Here is an 18,379-nt window from a genome sequence, read left to right on the forward strand (position 1 = left end):
AATGCTTCCTCCGCAGGAAATTCGTGCACATAGTTTTTCATCTGCATCTTAAATGTGCGCACCATGCGCTCGGCTTCCCCATTCGATTGTGGATGGAAGGGGGGAGAGCAAACATGCCGAATACCGAAGCGCCTACAAAAATCCTGGAAGGTCTGCGAAAGAAACTGCGGTCCATTGTCCAAGACCAGGGTGATTGGCAGACCTTCCACAGAAAAGATTTTTGCTAGTGCTTGGATTGCAACTTCTGAAATGGTTGAGGAGCAGCGAACCACATATGGGAATCGGGAATAAGCATCAATGACAATGAGCCAAAAACCGTTGAGAAACGGGCCCGCAAAATCGATGTGAACACGTTCCCATGCTTGGGTTGCCGGCGGCCGTGAAGAGAACGCTGCCCTGGGAGATGCTTGTTGGCTCGCACACTGGGAACAGGCTGCCACCAAGTGCTGAATTTCTCTGTCAATACCGGGCCAGTACACATGTCGGCGAGCCAAGGTTTTAGTACGGGAAACACCCCAGTGCCCCGCATGTAATAACGTGAGGATCTCCCATCGTAAACTTGCAGGAACAACCACGCGAGGAGCTGTATCATCGGTAGCCAGAAGGAGAATGCCGTCCAAGACCGAGAGGCGGTCCCGTAGAAGAAAATAATTACGAAGAGGGTCCGAGGCCCGGCCCGGAGTGCGGGATGACCACCCCTGCTGAATGAGGTGAACTACTTGCCGGAGAACCGGGTCAGCTGCCGTTTCCCTGGCGACTCGAGAACCAGTGATTGGGAAGCCATCAACCGCTTGGCGGGACGCCACATCCAAATGAAAACACATAATCTCCTCTCGATCGAACGTAGGATCCAGGCCCACCGGGAGACAGGAAAGAGCGTCGGCGTTGGCATGCTGTCCTGTAGGGCAAAAATGAATATCATAATGGTACTTAGAGAGGAAGAAGGCCCAGCACTGTAGTCTGTGGGCCGCCCTATCCGGAATCTGAGAGGCGGGGCCAAATAACGATATTAACGGCTTATGGTCAGTGATTAACTGAAACTTTGTGCCATACAAGAAAGGGTGCAACTTGGTAACAGCGTAGACAATGGCCAAAGCCTCTTTTTCCACCTGGGAGTAATGGGCCTGCGCGGGACTAAGCATTTTAGACGCAAACGCCAGTGGTTGCTCGGAACCATCTGTGTTGCGATGGGCCAGGACCGCCCCCACCCCATACTGCGAAGCATCTGTAGCCAGGACCAACAGCTTATGGGGATCAAAAGTAGCCAAACAAGGGGCTGACGTGAGGATGCCCTTCAACGAGGTGAACGCTCACTCGCATGCAGGCGATCAATCAAAAGGAACACCCTTGTGCAGAAGGCAGTACAGGGGGTGGGCTATAGTGGAAGCCTGGGAATGAACCGGTGGTAATAGGCTATCTTGCCTAAAAAAGCTTGTAACTCTTTCAGCGAAGCAGGCCGAGGAAGGTTGACGATACCTTGGACCAAACTTCCTAGTGGCTGGATACCATGCCGAGAGATGGTGTAGCCCACATACTCAATGGATGGTTGAAAGAAGGTTGACTTATGCAGGTTGCAACGCAAGCCCACAGACCTGAATTTGAGAAAGAGGGTGCGAAGGTTGTGCAAGTGTTCCTTCGTGCTGCGGCCTGTGACAATTATGTCATCCAGGTAATTAATACAATGAAGAATTGTCGACGTGACATGCTCAAGATAATGCTGGAATATCGCCGGGGCACTGGATATCCCAAAGGCCAACCGCTGGTATTGGTAAAGGCCAAACGGTGTGTTGACGACCGCCACCTGTTTCGAGTCCTCATCAAGTGGTATCTGATGATAAGCCTCCGGCAGATCGATTTTCGAAAAATATTGGCCTCCCGCCACGGAGGAGAACAATTCATCAGCACGAGGCAAAGGATAGGTGTCCACCACCAATTGGCAATTAATGGTGGCCTTGAAATCGCCGCAAAGACGTAATTTTCCCAAGGGCTTCTTTACAATAACGAGGGACGAAGCCCACTCACTGGAAGAAATGGGAAGAACGACCCCTAGGGCTGTCAGCCGGTCTAGCTCTTCCTTTACCTGAGGGCGGAGAGCCAAGGGGATCTGCCCTGCGCGTAGAAAATGTGGGCGAGCCGACACCTTCAACGTTAAGTGAGCTTCAAAATCTGAAACACGCCCCAGGCCCTCCTCAGAAATATGTGGAAAGTCGGAGATCAAAGATTCCAATGATTGATAGGGAACGTCTTCGGAGACCAACTGTATGGTGTCAGCGATAGAAAAACCGAAAGGTTGAAAGGCATCCAGGCCAAAAAGGTTAGCTGAGCTCGCATCACTGACAACAATAAAAGTAATAGGCCGAGTGACTGATTTGTAAGTCACGTCGGTAGTGAATTGACCCAGTAGGGGAATGAACTGTTCACCATAACCACGTAGACGCCGGTAAACTGGCGCCAATGGGGGTGATCCAAGGTTGGAATAAGTTTGTGCATTCAACAACGAAGCTGCTGTGCCCGTATCGACTTGCAATTGTAACCAGCGCGACCGAACCGACACCTCGATAAAGAGTTTGCATGCCGATGCGTCGGGAGCCTGGCCCGATGAAACTTCCTGAATGTCAACGTCCATGTCCTCTGTACCTGCTTCCTTCGATTCTTTGGAGGCTGAGCGGCAAACTTTAGCAATGTGACCTTTTCTATTACATTTGCGACAAACGGCCCAACGCTGGGGGCACTCTGACCGATCATGATGTATATAGCACGATGCACAGGACGGCAACAGGGGCCGGCGGCCAGAATTCTGTTTACGCGCCGTGCATGAGCGGCCGTAACGGCTGGATTGTACCGCTCGCACGTCGTCCCCCCCTGACACAGTGGACGCGGCCGCGCCGCCCTGAACCTCCGCGATGTCGCACCACGCTTCCAGCTGTTGACCTGCTGCGTGAGAGACTTCATACGATTGAGCAATGGACAGGACTTCCTCGAGGGAAGGGTTTTCTAACTGCAGGGCCTGTTGCCGGACCTCCCTATCAGGGGCCGAACGAACAATGACCATAACGTGGGCATACGACTCTTGTGATTGCTCCGTGACAAAATGACACTTGCGACTAAGACCGTGCAGGGTAGCGGCCCACGCCCGCTAAGACTGATGGGGCTGTTTCTTGCATTGATAGAACTCGACCCTAGCCGCCACAACATGCGTGCGACGGCAATAATATGAAGACAGCAATGAACACAATGCGTCAAAAGACAAGGACGATGGTTCCTGCAATGGCGCGAGCTGCCGCAAAACGTGATACAGCGAGGGAGATATCCAAGACAAGAAGAGAGCACGACATACCTCCGCATCGGCAACATGAAACGCCTGGAAATGCTGCCGAAGGCGATGTTCATATGCGTCCCAATCCTCCGCCGTCTCGTCATACGGGGGAAAGGGAGGAGGGAACGGCACTGGAGCAGACGGCGTCGAGAGCAACGCCGGAAGCACTTGTTTCATGGTGGCCATGAGTTCCGTCTGCTGCGCAACCAAAACTCGCACCAAATCCTCCATGCCATGGAGAAGCTGTGAAACCGGAACAACGACGCAGCACGCGAAAGAATGACCCTACTTGTCGCCAATTGTGTAGTAACACTGTTCATGTTTACGTTGCACTTCACTTAGCGTATATTGGGACTGTGTCCTAGGCATGCCCGATGTTAACTGACTGGGCACGGCCCGTGCTGCTGGAATTCTTGTTGTTGTTGTTGTTGTTGTTGTCATGCCGGCAGAGGTCGCGTCCGAATTCTCGCGTGCCCTCTGGTGGACGGGACTCTACTTGTGGCAACTACCGTCCGTGACGCGCCGTGCCAATGTGTGCCTTCCGCGATCTTTCTGGTGGCCACTACAGTGACTTCATCAGAAGGTAAAGTAATTACCTAAAATGAATATGTCAGATTAAATATCTTACCTAATTAAAGTTTACATTAATGTAAACCAGTGCAAAACAAATAGTACTTACATGAAAAACATATCGTCAAAGATGTACAGTGATTTAAGAGCTGAGTTGCTCAAGTCATACATTAAAATATAAGACATAATGTTCTTCAAAAAGTCAAACATTTAAGCATAAGTAACACCAGTGTGGTGTGAGGATGTTGACTGTGTGGCAACTAGTCATGCTGCCAAGTAAACATAATGTAGGGAGCGCCACAAGTGGGCCACTAGTAATGTGAACAAAACAATTTTGTATGTTACACATTTTCTGAAGTAAATCATACGTGTAGCCAATATGGCTTTTAACAAAAATTAATTTTACAAATTATTGAGTAACATTTATAAATGAGCTTCAAACGGTATAAAATAGTACAAAGTTCACTATGTTTTACGTAGCACAGGTAGAACCAGAGTTAAATATGACTGTAATTACATATGTAATAAAGAACATCAGCTCATTATATGACACAAAATTCGAAAAGAAAGCTTGAATAACTAGGGCACAGAGGTGATCTGGTGTGTTAGTAATGAGCGTAACTTAACAGAGGTAAAATAATGTTTCTGAAAAGGAGGAGAGAACCTGGATTATAAGTCTCATAAAACTGAGAGCACTGGTTTAAAAGAATTAAAGCAATTTCTAGTTTTCAACTGTACTTGTTCATTCAACATGTCATCCTTATTTGGTGTGTGCCTGAAAATTTCGAGTTCTTCCAAGACATCAAGTTTTCTCCCTTTCTTTTCGCTATGCAGAATAGTCATTTCATTTAATTCTTTGGGGGTATGCCCTGTTATGAAAAGATGTTCTGCAAATGTTTAATTGTGCACATTAGTGCTTTTTTTGCCAAAAAGATGTTCTTTGTATCTTACGTTGAAAGCTCTGCCTATCTGTCCAATATGGAATGCTGGACATGTATTACAGGAAATTTTATATATGCCTGAGCCACGTAAAGGTTCGTTTGAAGCTTTTAGATTATGAATTAAATTTTTTTGTAAATTATTATGTGTGGAGAAAGCAAACTTGCAGCCGCATTTTTTAGTTAACAGACACTGAATCCTATATGATATGTAACCTAAAAAGGCTATTGAGATGTACTTTTTATCATTATTATTAGTTTGACCAGTACCTAAAGTGGTGAATCTTTCTTTAGTTTTTTCTTTAAGGATGTTTTCCACTAGTGAGGGTTCATAGCCAATATTAAATGCTATTGTCTTAATTACATCAATTTCTTTCTGCAGTTTTTCTGATGATAAGGGGGTAACCATGGCACAGTGAATTGCTGAATGAAAGAAAGCTTTTTTTATGAGATTGAGGGTGTGTCGAGTCAAAAAATGTCAATAATTATTTTATTCTCTATTATCACCAACTTCAGATCTAGGAAATTTAATTCGCGGCTTTCATTTTAAAACTCACAATGAAACTAATTTTTTTGTGGTGCTTATTGAACAAATTGAACAGTTGATCTACTCCTTCAATAGTGCTATTGATTATAATCAGAATGTCATCTACGTATCGCAAATAGGATAAAACCCCTAATTCTGTGGACTCGTACCTACTGAAGAATTTGTGTTCGAGCAAATTGAAGAAAATGTCAGCTAAAATTCCCGCTAGTCTATTACCCATTACTAGGCCGTCAAGTTGTTTATACAGTTTTCCATTAAACTCAAAGTAGTTATATTTTACTACCAATGACAACAAACATATGAGATCAGTAATTTGTTCATCTGTTATATCTTTTTTGTAGGTATGAAGCTTATTCTTCACAATTTCTATTGTATATAGGTCCGGTACATTAGTGTAAGGGTTAGTAATGTCGAACGATATTAACTTTGTCTCCTGATTACACTCCAAATTTTTTATTTTATTAATCAGTGATTGGCTATTCGTTATTGAATAATTATTCTGAAATACATATGATTTGTTAATCTTGTCGTGAAGGAATCTGGCTAAATCATGATATCCGTTACTAATACTGTTTACTATTGGATGGATAGGGTGGTTTATTTCATGTACTTAGAATTGAGAACGAAGTTTGGTAGTCTGCGGGTTCATGTTTATCAGTTGTTTCTTTTAAAGGGCTTTAGCAAATGTTTAGCCTCATTTACAGCACATCTAATTTCTTTTTGTAGACTGGGAGTAGGGTCCTCCTCTATTTCATATATATTATTAGCCTTGATAAATTCTAAGGTTTTACACATACAGTGTGTTACAAAAAGGTACGGCCAAACTTTCAGGAAACATTCCTCACACACAAAGAAAGAAGATATGCTATTTGGACATGTGTCCGGAAACGCATACTTTCCATGTTAGAGCTCATTTTATTACTTCTCTTCAAATCACATTAATCATGGAATGGAAACACACAGCAATAGAACATACCAGCGTGACTTCAAACACTTTGTTACAGGAAGTGTTCAAAATGTCCTCCGTTAGCGAGGATACATGCATCCACCCTCCGTCGCATGGAATCCCTGATGCGCTGATATAGTCCTGGAGAATGGCGTATTGTATCACAGCCGTCCACAATACGAGCACAAAGAGTCTCTACATTTGATACCGGGGTTGCGTAGATAAGAGCTTTCAAATGCCCCCGTAAATGAAAGTCAAGAGGGTTGAGGTCAGGAGAGCATGGAGGCCATGGAATTGGTCTGCCTCTACCAATCCACCGGTCACCGAATCTGTTGTTGAGAAACGTACGAACACTTACACTGAAATGTGCGGGACCTCCATCGTACATGAACCACCTGTTGTGTCGTACTTGCAAAGACACATGTTTTAGCAGCACAGGTAGAGTATCCCATATGAAATCATGATTACATGCTCCATTGAGCATAGGTGGAAGAACATGGGGCCCAATCAAGACATCACAAACAATGCCTGCCCAAACATTCACAGAAAATCTGTGTTGATGACGTGATTGCACAATTGCGTGCGGATTCTCGTCAGTCCTCACATGTTGATTGTAAAAATATACAATTTGATCACGTTGGAATGAAGCCTCATCCGTAAAGAGAACATTTGCACTGAAATGGGGATTGACACATTTTTGTATGAACAATTCGCAGGAGTGTACCCGTGGAGGCCAATCAGTTGCTGATAGTGCATGCACACGCTGTACATGGTACGGAAACAACTGGTTCTCCCGTAGAACTCTCCATACAGTGGCGTGGTCAATATTACCTTGTACTGCAGCAACTTCTCTGATGCTGACTTTAGGGTTATCATCAACTCCACAAAGAATTGCCTCATCCATTGCAGGTGTCCTCGTTGTTCTAGGTCTTCCCCAGTTGTGAGTCATAGGTTGGAATGTTCCATGCCCCCTAAGATGCTGATCAATTGCTTAAAACATCTTCCTGTCAGGACACCTTCATTATGGAAATCTGTCTCGATACAAATGTACTGCGCCATGGCTATTGCCCCATGCTAATCCATACATAAAATGGGCATCTGCCAACTCCGCATTTGTAAACATTGCACTGACTGCAAAACCATGCTCGTGATGAACACTAACCTGTTGATGCTACGTACTGATGTGCTTGATGCTAGTACTGTAGAGCAATGAGTCACATGTCAACACAAGCATGGAAGTCAACATTACCTTCCTTCAATTGGGGCAAGTGGCGGTGAATCGAGGAAGTACAGTACATACTGATGAAACTAAAATGAGCTCTAACATGGAAATTAAGCGTTTCCGGACACATGTCCACATAACATCTTTTCTTTACTTGTGTGTAAGGAGTGTTTCCTGAAAGTTTGGCCGTACCTTTTTGTAACACCCTGTATATTCATTCTTATTAGAGACAATTATAGCACTGCCTTTGTCAGATTTAGTAACTAAGGCATCATTGTGCTTTAACTTTGCATTGATACTTTTAATTAATTTAACATCTGAATTTTTAGAGTGCTGACAAGAAAACTTGTTTTTGCTGATATTATTAAAAACACCATGAGCTGCTCTTACTTGTTGAGCACTTTCCATTTTTGTACTATCTACTCCAATATTAACATCTGTAACTAGGTTTTCAATTACATCTGGCTCTGAGACATTAAGCATTACATTATATTTAACCCCTTTCTCCAGAAGAGTACTTCCTTCACTGGTAAATTGTATTTCTGTTTTTTTTTATCACTCTCTAGTAAGAATGAATATATTTGTGAAACCTAAGAATTTTTCGAGGCTAATAATGTATCTGGAATAGAGGAGGGCCCTACTCCCGGTCTACAAAAAGAAATTAGATGTGCTATAAATGAGGCTAAACATTTGCTAAAGCCCTTTCAAAATAAACAGCTGATAAACATGAACCCCCAGGCTCCCAAACTTCGTTCTCAATTCTAAGTACATAAAATAAACCACCCTATCCATCCAATAGTAAACAGTATTAGTAGCAGACATCACGATTTAACCAGGTTCTTTCATGACAAGATTAACAAATCATATGTATTTCAGAATAATTATTCAAAAATGAATAGCCAATCACTGATTAATAAAATAAAAAGTTTGGAATGTAACCAGGAGAAAAGTTAATATTGTTCGACATTACTAACCTCTACACTAATGTACCAGACCTATATACAGTAGAAATTGTGAAGAATAACCTTCGTACCTATAAAAAAGATATAACAGATGAACAAATTTATGATCTCGTACGTTTGTTGTCATTGTTGTAAAATATAACTGTTTCAAGTTTAATGGCAAACTGTATAAACAACTTGACGGTCTAGCAATGGGTAATAGACTAGCGGGAATTTTAGCTGATATTTTCATCAGTTCACTTGAAGACAAATTCTTCAGTAGGTACGACTCCACAGAATTAGATATTTTATCCTATTTGCAATTTGTAGATGACATTTTGATTATATACAATGGCACTAATGAAGGAGTAGATCAACTGTTCAATTTGTTCAATAACCTCCATGAAAAAATTAGTTTCACTTGTGAGTTATATAATGAAAGCCGTGAATTAAATTTCCTAGATCTGAAGTTGGCGATAATAGAGAATAAAATAATTATTGACATTTTTCGAAAACCCACAAGTACTGATCATACCATAACTGCAGACTCAACACACCCTCAATCTCATAAAAAAAACTTTCATTCATTCAGCAATTCACTGTGCCGTGGTTACCCCCATATCACCAGAAAAACTGCAGAAAGAAATTGATGTAATTAAGACAATAGCATTTAATATTGGCTATGAACCCTCACTAGTGGAAAACATCCTTAAAGAAAAACCTAAAGAAAGAGTCACCACTTTAGGTACTGTTCAAACTAATAATAATGATAAAAAGTACATCTCAATACCCTTTTTAGGTAACATGTCATATTGGATACAGTGACTCTTAACTAAAAAATGTGGCTGCAAAGTTGCTTTCTCCACACATAATAATTCATAAAAAAATTTAATTCATAATTTAAAAGCTTCAAACGAACCTTTACGTGGCTCAGGCGCATATAAAATTTCCTGTAATACATGTCCAGCATTTCATATTGGACAGATAGGCAGAGCTTTCAATGTAAGATACAAAGAACATCTTTTTGGCAAAAAAGGCACTAATGTGCACAATTAAACATTTGCAGAACATCTTTTCATAACAGGGCATAACCCCAAAGAATTAAATGAAATGACTATTCTGCATAGCGAAAAGAAAGGGAGAAAACTTGATGTCTTGGAAGAACTCGAAATTTTCAGGCACACACCAAATAAGGATGACATGTTGAATGAACAAGTACAGTTGAAAACTAGAAATTGCTTTAATTCTTTTAAACCAGTGCTCTCAGTTTTATGATACTTATAATCCAGGTTCTCTCCTCCTTTTCAGAAACATTATTTTACCTCTGTTAAGTTACGCTCATTACTAACACACCAGATCACCTCTGTGCCCTAGTTATTCAAGCTTTCTTTTCGAATTTTGTGTCATATAATGAGCTGATGTTCTTTATTACATATGTAATTACAGTCATATTTAACTCTGGTTCTACCTGTGCTACGTAAAACATAGCGAACTTTGTACTATTTTATACCGTTTGAAGCTCATTTACAAATGTTACTCAATAATTTGTAAAATTAATTTTTGTTAAAAGCCATATTGGCTATACGTATGATTTACTTCAGAAAATGTGTAATATACAAAATTGTTTTGCTCACGTTACTAGTGGCGCACTTGTGGCGCTCCCTACATTACGTTTACTTGGCAGCATGACTAGTTGCCATACAGTCAGTCTCCTCACATCACACCAGTGTTACTTATGTTTAAATGTTTGACTTTTTGAAGAATATTATGTCTTATATTTTAATGTATGACTTGAGCAACTCAGCTCTTAAATCACTGTACATCTTTGACGATATGTTTTTCATGTAAGTACTATTTGTTTTACGCTCGTTTACCTTAATGTAAACTTTAATTAGGTAAGATATTTAATCTGACATATTCATTTTAGGTAATTACTTTACCTTCTGATGAAGTCACCCTCATAGGTGACGAAACCTGGTCAAAGTATATTGAAAACCTATGCAACCGAGTGGCAGATATTTACATATTTTTCAAGAATGATAGAGCAGTTTTTGGGGGGGGGGGGGGGCAGTTAAGTCAGTTATTGAGATGAGTACTGTTGGCAGAAGTGCGTTCCTGGGGGCTATTGAATTTTTCGCATTCTTTTAAGGGCTATTAATAAAATGTATAGGCCGAAGTTGGTTGGTTAAGGATGGGTTATGTGGGGGGGGGGGGGGGGGGGGGGGGGGCGGGGGCGGGGGCGGGTGGTGTAGTTCTTGATAATGTTTGTGGAGGTAGGTGTGTGGGGGTTGTTTTATGATTATGTTGTGGAGGATCTGTTTTGTTGCAGTAGTTTTTGAGTTGTAGTGTGTGACTGAGATTTGTTGTTTTTTGGTTTTTATTTGTTGAAGGATCTTGGATTTTGGGGGGAGGGTGGAGGTTGGACAGGGGGCGGAGGGGGGGGCTAGGTTGGTAGGTTGTGGGTGGGCTGGGAGTTTGTTTCGTGTGTGTGTGTGTGTGTGTGTGTGTGCGTGTTTGCGTTTGCGTTTGTGTTTGTGTTTTTGAGGCTGTGTGTGATTGTGGTGTCTGACCTAGTGTGGTACTCTTTTGTGGTAAGTAGTTGCTTCTTTGGGTGTATTTTTGTGTATGATGTTGGTTGTTGGAGTATTTCTGTGTTATTTTGTTGATGGCATTTACTGCATGTGTTGGTGGTTGTTTTGGTATTGGCATTTGGGGTTGATTTAGATAACTTTGGGGAAGTACTCCATTTAAGTTTTTTTGGTATTTTCAGTTTTTTTGTGCTTTATAGGTGATGGGAAGTGTCAGATTCCAATGCGCGGTCGTAACTGTGTGTTTTGGTATCGTGTGCTGCTGTTGACCTGTATAGTTCAAGGGAAGTGTTTGATTCCAGTTTTGTTTGTTTAGGTGTTGGTTTTGTGGTACCAGTAGTAGTTGTGGTGGTGGTGTAATTTTTGGAGTTTTAAAATGTGATATGAACAATTGTGGTTGGGCTATATAGGTGAAGGGAAGTGATAGATTCCTGAGAATATTGTGAGTGTAGTGGAATTGGGAATTTTGTGTTGTTGATTTATGTCATTGTTTTGTGTGGTTTGGATGATGGTGTGTGTTTATATTTAGTTTGTCCCCACCAAAAAACCCCAATTTCCCATGCTTGTCCCGTTAGTTTGATTATGGTTTTGGAGGAAGATATGGGTATTGGTTTTTCAATCTATTTTCTTGTTTGTTGTCATATTGGAGTCACGGTGAATGGTTGTTTCCACCATATTGGTGATGTCATGGTTCAAAGCAGACGGGTGGAATCAGACTCTTCTGTAATCCCATTAGATGCAGATCATAAAGAACTATTTGTTTATGATAGCTAACATTAATTTTCATTCTCTACAAATAATCCTATAATCAAGATTGTAGTGACATATGACCTGCCCTCTTACATTAAAAGATGCCCATTGCTATTAACTCTACAGTTGTTAAACATATACAGATATATACTGCTATCCTAACTTTCAAAACTCCTAGTTCCTTTCTCAAGGAGGAAAGCAATGTAGATAGTGGAACCTTAAAAATGAAGGGCAGATCACTCAAGTTGTAGGATGAAAGGGATCCAACTGCTTTGAGACTGAGGGGTGGTGTTTGTCTTAGCTCATCATCAAAAGTGATGGCCCCTTTCATCCTGAGGTGACCTTTCTTGCCTAACCTGACCCTCTCCCCTCCCCAAGTTAGGAGAGCTAGGACAGTGTTGTGTTTTTCTTTTATGTGCCTATTGGCAGTACTGTTATTTCATATCCTGAAGGTATGTAATTGACAGCAATTTTATAACCATCTTGATTAAATTTTCTTTTTTACACAGTATGCAAAACATAAGCTGCCATTGCTCTGCTTTGAGAATGAGCAAGATGAACAGCAGCATCAGTAAGGTGATGATAGTGATTACATAAGGTAGCTCAGGATATAATAAAATTAGGTAACAAATGGAGAATACAGAAACACAACAATAACAAAGCAGTAACATACTGGGAAAGCTAAGCAAAAACAGTAATAAAAGCTACAGACTTAGTGACATGTCTGGTGAAATTAAAGAATGGCAGATAATGTTGCTAAAATCGGACACATTGTTTCTATAAGTACAGTAGGGCTCAATTAATGCTCAGTACTATTACCTCTTCTCCGATTTAAAGTGAGAGCAGAGATATTTTTAAAACAGTTGGTATTAAGTCTTCATATCTTGAAAGATCAATGCAGGAAAATGATAATTATATGGGCAAACCATCAATGTAACCTTTCATTATATGAAAGCCAAAAATTGCTACCTAGCCTGTAATAATATATGGCCATACTAAACAGATATGTGGGTTAATTGTTATCTAATTGTGAACTGCTTTACCAAATCAGAAGGCTACTATAAAATATCCTCTGCCATGTACTTGAAAGTGAAAGAGTATGAATGTAGATGTACAATTATGCTTCCTAAAAGATCTGCTTTACTTTGCCTACATTGCTTGAATTGTTATTGTCTGTAAAAGTTCTAAAATTGATGCTACCAATATAAATCTGCTAGATTAATCTTTCTTGCCTTATATGTAAAGACTAAAATAATACAGAGGGTAAAATCAAATGTGTAATTACAAAAATGTTGCAGAATGTGGAAAATCAATTCCAAAAGGCCAAACATATGTCATCAATGGAGAGCCTGTATTGGCTGTGGAATTTCCGTGGCATGTTGGAATATATTTTTATGAACATGGTAAATTTGATCAGTTGTGTGGTGGAACCATTATAAAAAGAAAGTTGGTTTTAACTGGTGAGTCATTTATAGGTTCAGTATTTATTACAGTGTAAGTTTTGCCAGAATATGTTCTGGTTAACATATTCCTGATTGCATTACATAGTTTCAGCCAAGCTTCTTTAAAGACAGTAACAGTCAGTCCCTCTTTACTCCTCTGAACATATTAGGTTTATAAATCTTACCTGTTTCTCGCATCTTGTTCATTTGCCTCTGATTGTCTTGTAGAGTCCGTCTCTCTATCAAACAAACTTACCTGGCCTTCCTGACATATGTTGATAAACTCCCAATCCATACAAACATAGAAAGACAAAACAGAAAAAACTGCTGAAACAGCAAAGATAACCATACACCACATAATTGAAGAACAGAGCAGGAGATGGGCACTTAAACAAGCCCTAAAAAAATATTGCTTTGCTTTCTCATAGCTGAGCTACAACTTCCAAATATTTACGGCAGTGTGGTTTCAGCTGCCTGAGACTGCAGTCGTGTGTGTGTGTGTGTGTGTGTGTGTGTGTGTGTGTGTGTGTGTGTGTGTGTGCCTATTGTTGACAAAGGCCATTGGCTGAAAGCTTTAAGTGTGAAAATCTTTTTGTTATGCCTATCTATGACTCAGCATCTCCATATGATGAGTAGTGACTTTCCTTCTCATAACATTGTTGCATTCCATCCTGGATTTTCCATTGTTTGAAATGTTTATTCATGTGATCTATGGATCTCTATTAACATATCTTCAACATGTGTGTTCAAATCATCATATAAGGAAATGTCTGACCCCTGTCTGATTAATTGTCTTGTGCAAAATTCTTTGTAGTTGAGTTGCATTTTTGAAAATATTATCTGGAGAATGGCACACAGAAACAGTAACTGAGTGTAGAACACCAGAACATTAGTTACACATCTAATTTTACAGGTCTGCATCGGTGTAAATGTAGACATACAGTTCATAGATACACCTCTATAGATGGTATTTAAATATGCTATTAACTAATCATTTACAACTATTCAGTATACCCTTATCATTCTTTCTTCTTCCACAAAGAACACTTGTGTACAACCTTTTCATCAAATACACTGTGCTCACACTAACAATAAATGTCGGCAAATTATTCTCAGTAGATGATGTTCCTTTTCAATTTAATGTTTACTCATTTTTTTATGTATGGATTATTTTATATTGAGAAAATAACAGTAATAACAATAATAATTTTTTTCTTTTGGGTTGAAATAATTGCCACTTTTAAGCCTCAACACATCCCTTCGTTTTCTGCTTCCCAAGAGTGAAATTAATGGTAGTTTAAAAACATCTTTTCTAATTAATTATCTCTTCAGGATGGATATTACTTGTTTTTGGCACCAGAATTTTCAAATGATGGCGTACTAAATCTCTGAGTAATAATTTTCACAGTTTTTCTTTTGTTTGGAAATTATATTTATCTAAAATTGGAAATCCAGGATGGAATGTAACAGTATTACAGGGAGGAAAGTTGCTATTCACCATATAGTGGAGATGCTGGGAGATGCTGAGTTGCAGATAGACACAACAAAAAGATTTTCACAATTATAGCATTCAGCCATTAAGGACTTTGTCAACAACAACCACACACACAGACACACACACACACACACACACACACACACACACACACACACACACACACCACACAAAGACTGCAGTCTCAGGCAACTGAAACCATGTTTTTATAGTTATCTATTTCGTTATGAGGTCCACTTTTAGACTGGGTAGTTTAAAAGCATTTTTTGTACACTGAGTGATTAGTTTAAAATGCCCAAATACAGACAAAGCACAGGTATGGTTTGCTGCAACTACTTATGAGCTAAAAGAATCCACAGGAAGGAGGTAAAAGAAGCAAAATAGTATACGAGGGAACATCAGAAGGTAACACAAATGATTTTAGTACCAAAAAATTTAATAGGTACCAAAATAAAACAAAAGAAAAATCTTTTACCTACTTTTCCACATAACCACTAATCTTCTTAACACATTTCTCCCATTGTGGCACCAGTTTCAATATGCCCTGCTTGTAGAAGTCCACCATCTGTGGACTGCCAATTTCTCTCCCGCATCTATCACAAATCATTGGCCAGCCAGGAATTTCTTCAAAGGACCAAACAGATGGAAGTGCAATGGCACAAAGTCTATACTGTATATTGGATTCTGGAGTACCTCCCACACAACTTTGGTGATTTTCTCAGGAATAGGAGCAGAAATTTTATCATGAAGTAATTTGGCTCTGTCAACATTAATGATGTGGTGTTTGTCACAAAGGACACAACACAACTTAACCAGGGTTTTAATGTAGGCTGTAGCATTCACAGTGGTTCTGTGCTCAGCAAACTCCACCCATAATGCACCATATGTGTACCAGAACACTGTCACAAACACTTCCCTAGCAGTTGGAGTCACTTTGAATATTTTTTATACTGGGGAACCAGCGTGTTTCCACTCCATAGAGGCCTGCTTGGTTTCAGATGTGTAGTGGTGCACCCACGACTCATCTTCAGTGATGATTCCTTTCAGAAAGTCATGCTCTTCTGTGGCATAACATGTTAAATGATCAAAGCGTGCCATCATTCACTGTGTCTTGTAGTGTCTGCCAGGTTTTTAGGCACCAAGTGAGCACTAACTTTATGAAATTTCAGTGAGTCATGAACAATATCGTACCCTGCACCATAGGAAATGTTGAACTGTTGTGGTAAGGTTTGCAGTTGCACATGCCAGTCATTAAAAATTGCTGCCTCAATGGCTCAGACATCCTCCAGGGTTGCCACTGTTACTGATCACCCAGAACATGGCAATTGCTAAGTTTCACGTGGCCCTCTTGGAAGAATGCACACTGCCTGGAGACATTGCTATGGTCTGTATAGTCATCACCATAAATACCACACATGTCCCTGTGAATTTTACTCAGTTTATATCCCTTGGCCCACAAATATCAAACAACACTTCACTGCTCTTCACAAGCTGATACAAGCAATTCATGCATACCATGTATGTTTCGCAGTTTAGGCTTCTCTCTAGAGCTGGACATGAAAACAAGCAAAACATTTTAGATAAAAATCAGCATAGAAAGGGAGATGACAATTGCTGGAGTCTTGATTGCCATTGCAATGGATGAATTAGTAAAGTGAGTAATTAAAGTGGATATCCATACTATATAGTGAGAATTACAGTACCATATTTTGTCCACTGAAATTGAGGGATGTATGTGACTGTGCTGCAATGCCGTCAGCTTCTGTCAGTCCTTTGCTACGTGTACCATTGTAATATACCTAATAAACAAAGACTTAATGAAAACTTCGATTCCCTGACATCGAGTAGTACAATACCTCACTTTAAAATGATTGGTATTGTGGTGATTTGTGAATTTCATAAAAATGGCATTAAATTGGAGACTAATTAGCAGACACTATTACAAAATAAAACAAACGACGATGTATTTTAACAAACTGTGGCATTCATTGTAGTAATGGGAAAGACTTGAATTAGTGAAAATAAAATAAATGGTATTAATCACAAACTATAATTATCCAAATAATTGGACTTTTACGAATGTAGTTTACTCATTCAAGAAGTTATTCTGTCGCTTGCAAATGAAGGCACATATTGTAAAACATAAATTTAGGATGAAAGCTGTAAAGAACATTCCATATTAATGACTTTATTAATGAAACTCATATTGTTGTAACCAGATATACACCTAATTATAAAATTCTAGGCATCTGTTACAAATTCTGTCAATCAAAACCTGGTTCGTTTTACCCTCTTAGCTTCAATTATTGTTAGAAATGTGAGTGGTCATGTAATTAGTGTGTATTAATTAATTTTGTGAAGTTCATTATTGTACTCACATTTAGATGGAATTTTCACATTTAAAAACATTTTTACATTATAAATTCCACATATTATTCAATTCTGTAATTTTAGACTTATTATCCTGTGTAATCAGAACATCTTAGCTTTGGAACTTTTAATTGTAAATGCAATTAAAAATATGTTGTCATTTGTAAATAATAATGGTCACAGTGACCATCCATTATTTAGAATATAAAAATAGGGAAGCAACGAGGCTGCTGGGACAGGCAGTTTTGAGCTGATATCTTGAAGTGTGACCTGTGTTAGTTACTTGAATATTATTTCACTAAGATTTAAAGTTGTGAAAAAGTATGTTTCTTGATTTGTGAACCACTCAGTTGTTTTACAGAGACATACTGTACAATACAGCCTCTTTACAATGTGTCATGATGGATTTGATCAGCTGTTACGAACTGAAGAATAAATGTTTAAAAACTGGAACTGATCACTTTCACTGTAAACCACACACTTCATGAAGATCCAGGCAGTCTACAAATATTTCAGTTATCTGGACAAAAATTTCGTTTAACCTTCTACTTATGATTCTAGATAATATCAGATGACCAGCACTTTTGATAAGTCAGTTCAACGCTCTTTGAAGTTTTGAGGATTACCTTACTGACGAGTAGATAATAATTAAGTAGAAGTGTTAAACCATGACATGTGTAAAAGCTGATGAACTATCTGAGTGTCTAAATATTGACAGCATGTCCTGTGCTTTTGAGAAGATAATTAATGAAACTGCTGAACCATTCATTACTGTAAGGTACTTACTGTGATTGTGTTATGGTGATTTACTATTCTTATTAAAGGTATCACACTGTGTACCTCTCTACAGGTTAATTCCAAAAATTCTAATTTTATCCCAGAGGATGTAGTCTATTCTTCAGATAGTCTTTAAGATGCTAACCTCTTTTATGGTGCATAGCATGGTTTATCAAGGTGATGTTCACAACAGCAGCAGAGTCTGTGACTAATAATTCATGAAATAATTAAGACTTCAAATTGCATCCCTGCTTACAAAGTTAAACAACTATGGTGCCATGTTATCAGCCACACAATCTGTAAAACCTGCCGATATAACTGGCAGCAGGATACAAGAATCAATTTCATGTCAGCCGAAGTTGCAATGAGCCATGTAATGGGACTCTAGCTGTTCCCTGTTGTAGTTAACAATTTGAGGTACAGTAGACACACATTGTAGTTGGCAAATGGTGCATCCTTCTTCTGAGGTGGAAAGAG

The sequence above is a fragment of the Schistocerca serialis genome, chromosome 7 (genome assembly GCF_023864345.2).
Source record: "Schistocerca serialis cubense isolate TAMUIC-IGC-003099 chromosome 7, iqSchSeri2.2, whole genome shotgun sequence".
Classification (NCBI taxonomy): domain Eukaryota; kingdom Metazoa; phylum Arthropoda; class Insecta; order Orthoptera; family Acrididae; genus Schistocerca; species Schistocerca serialis.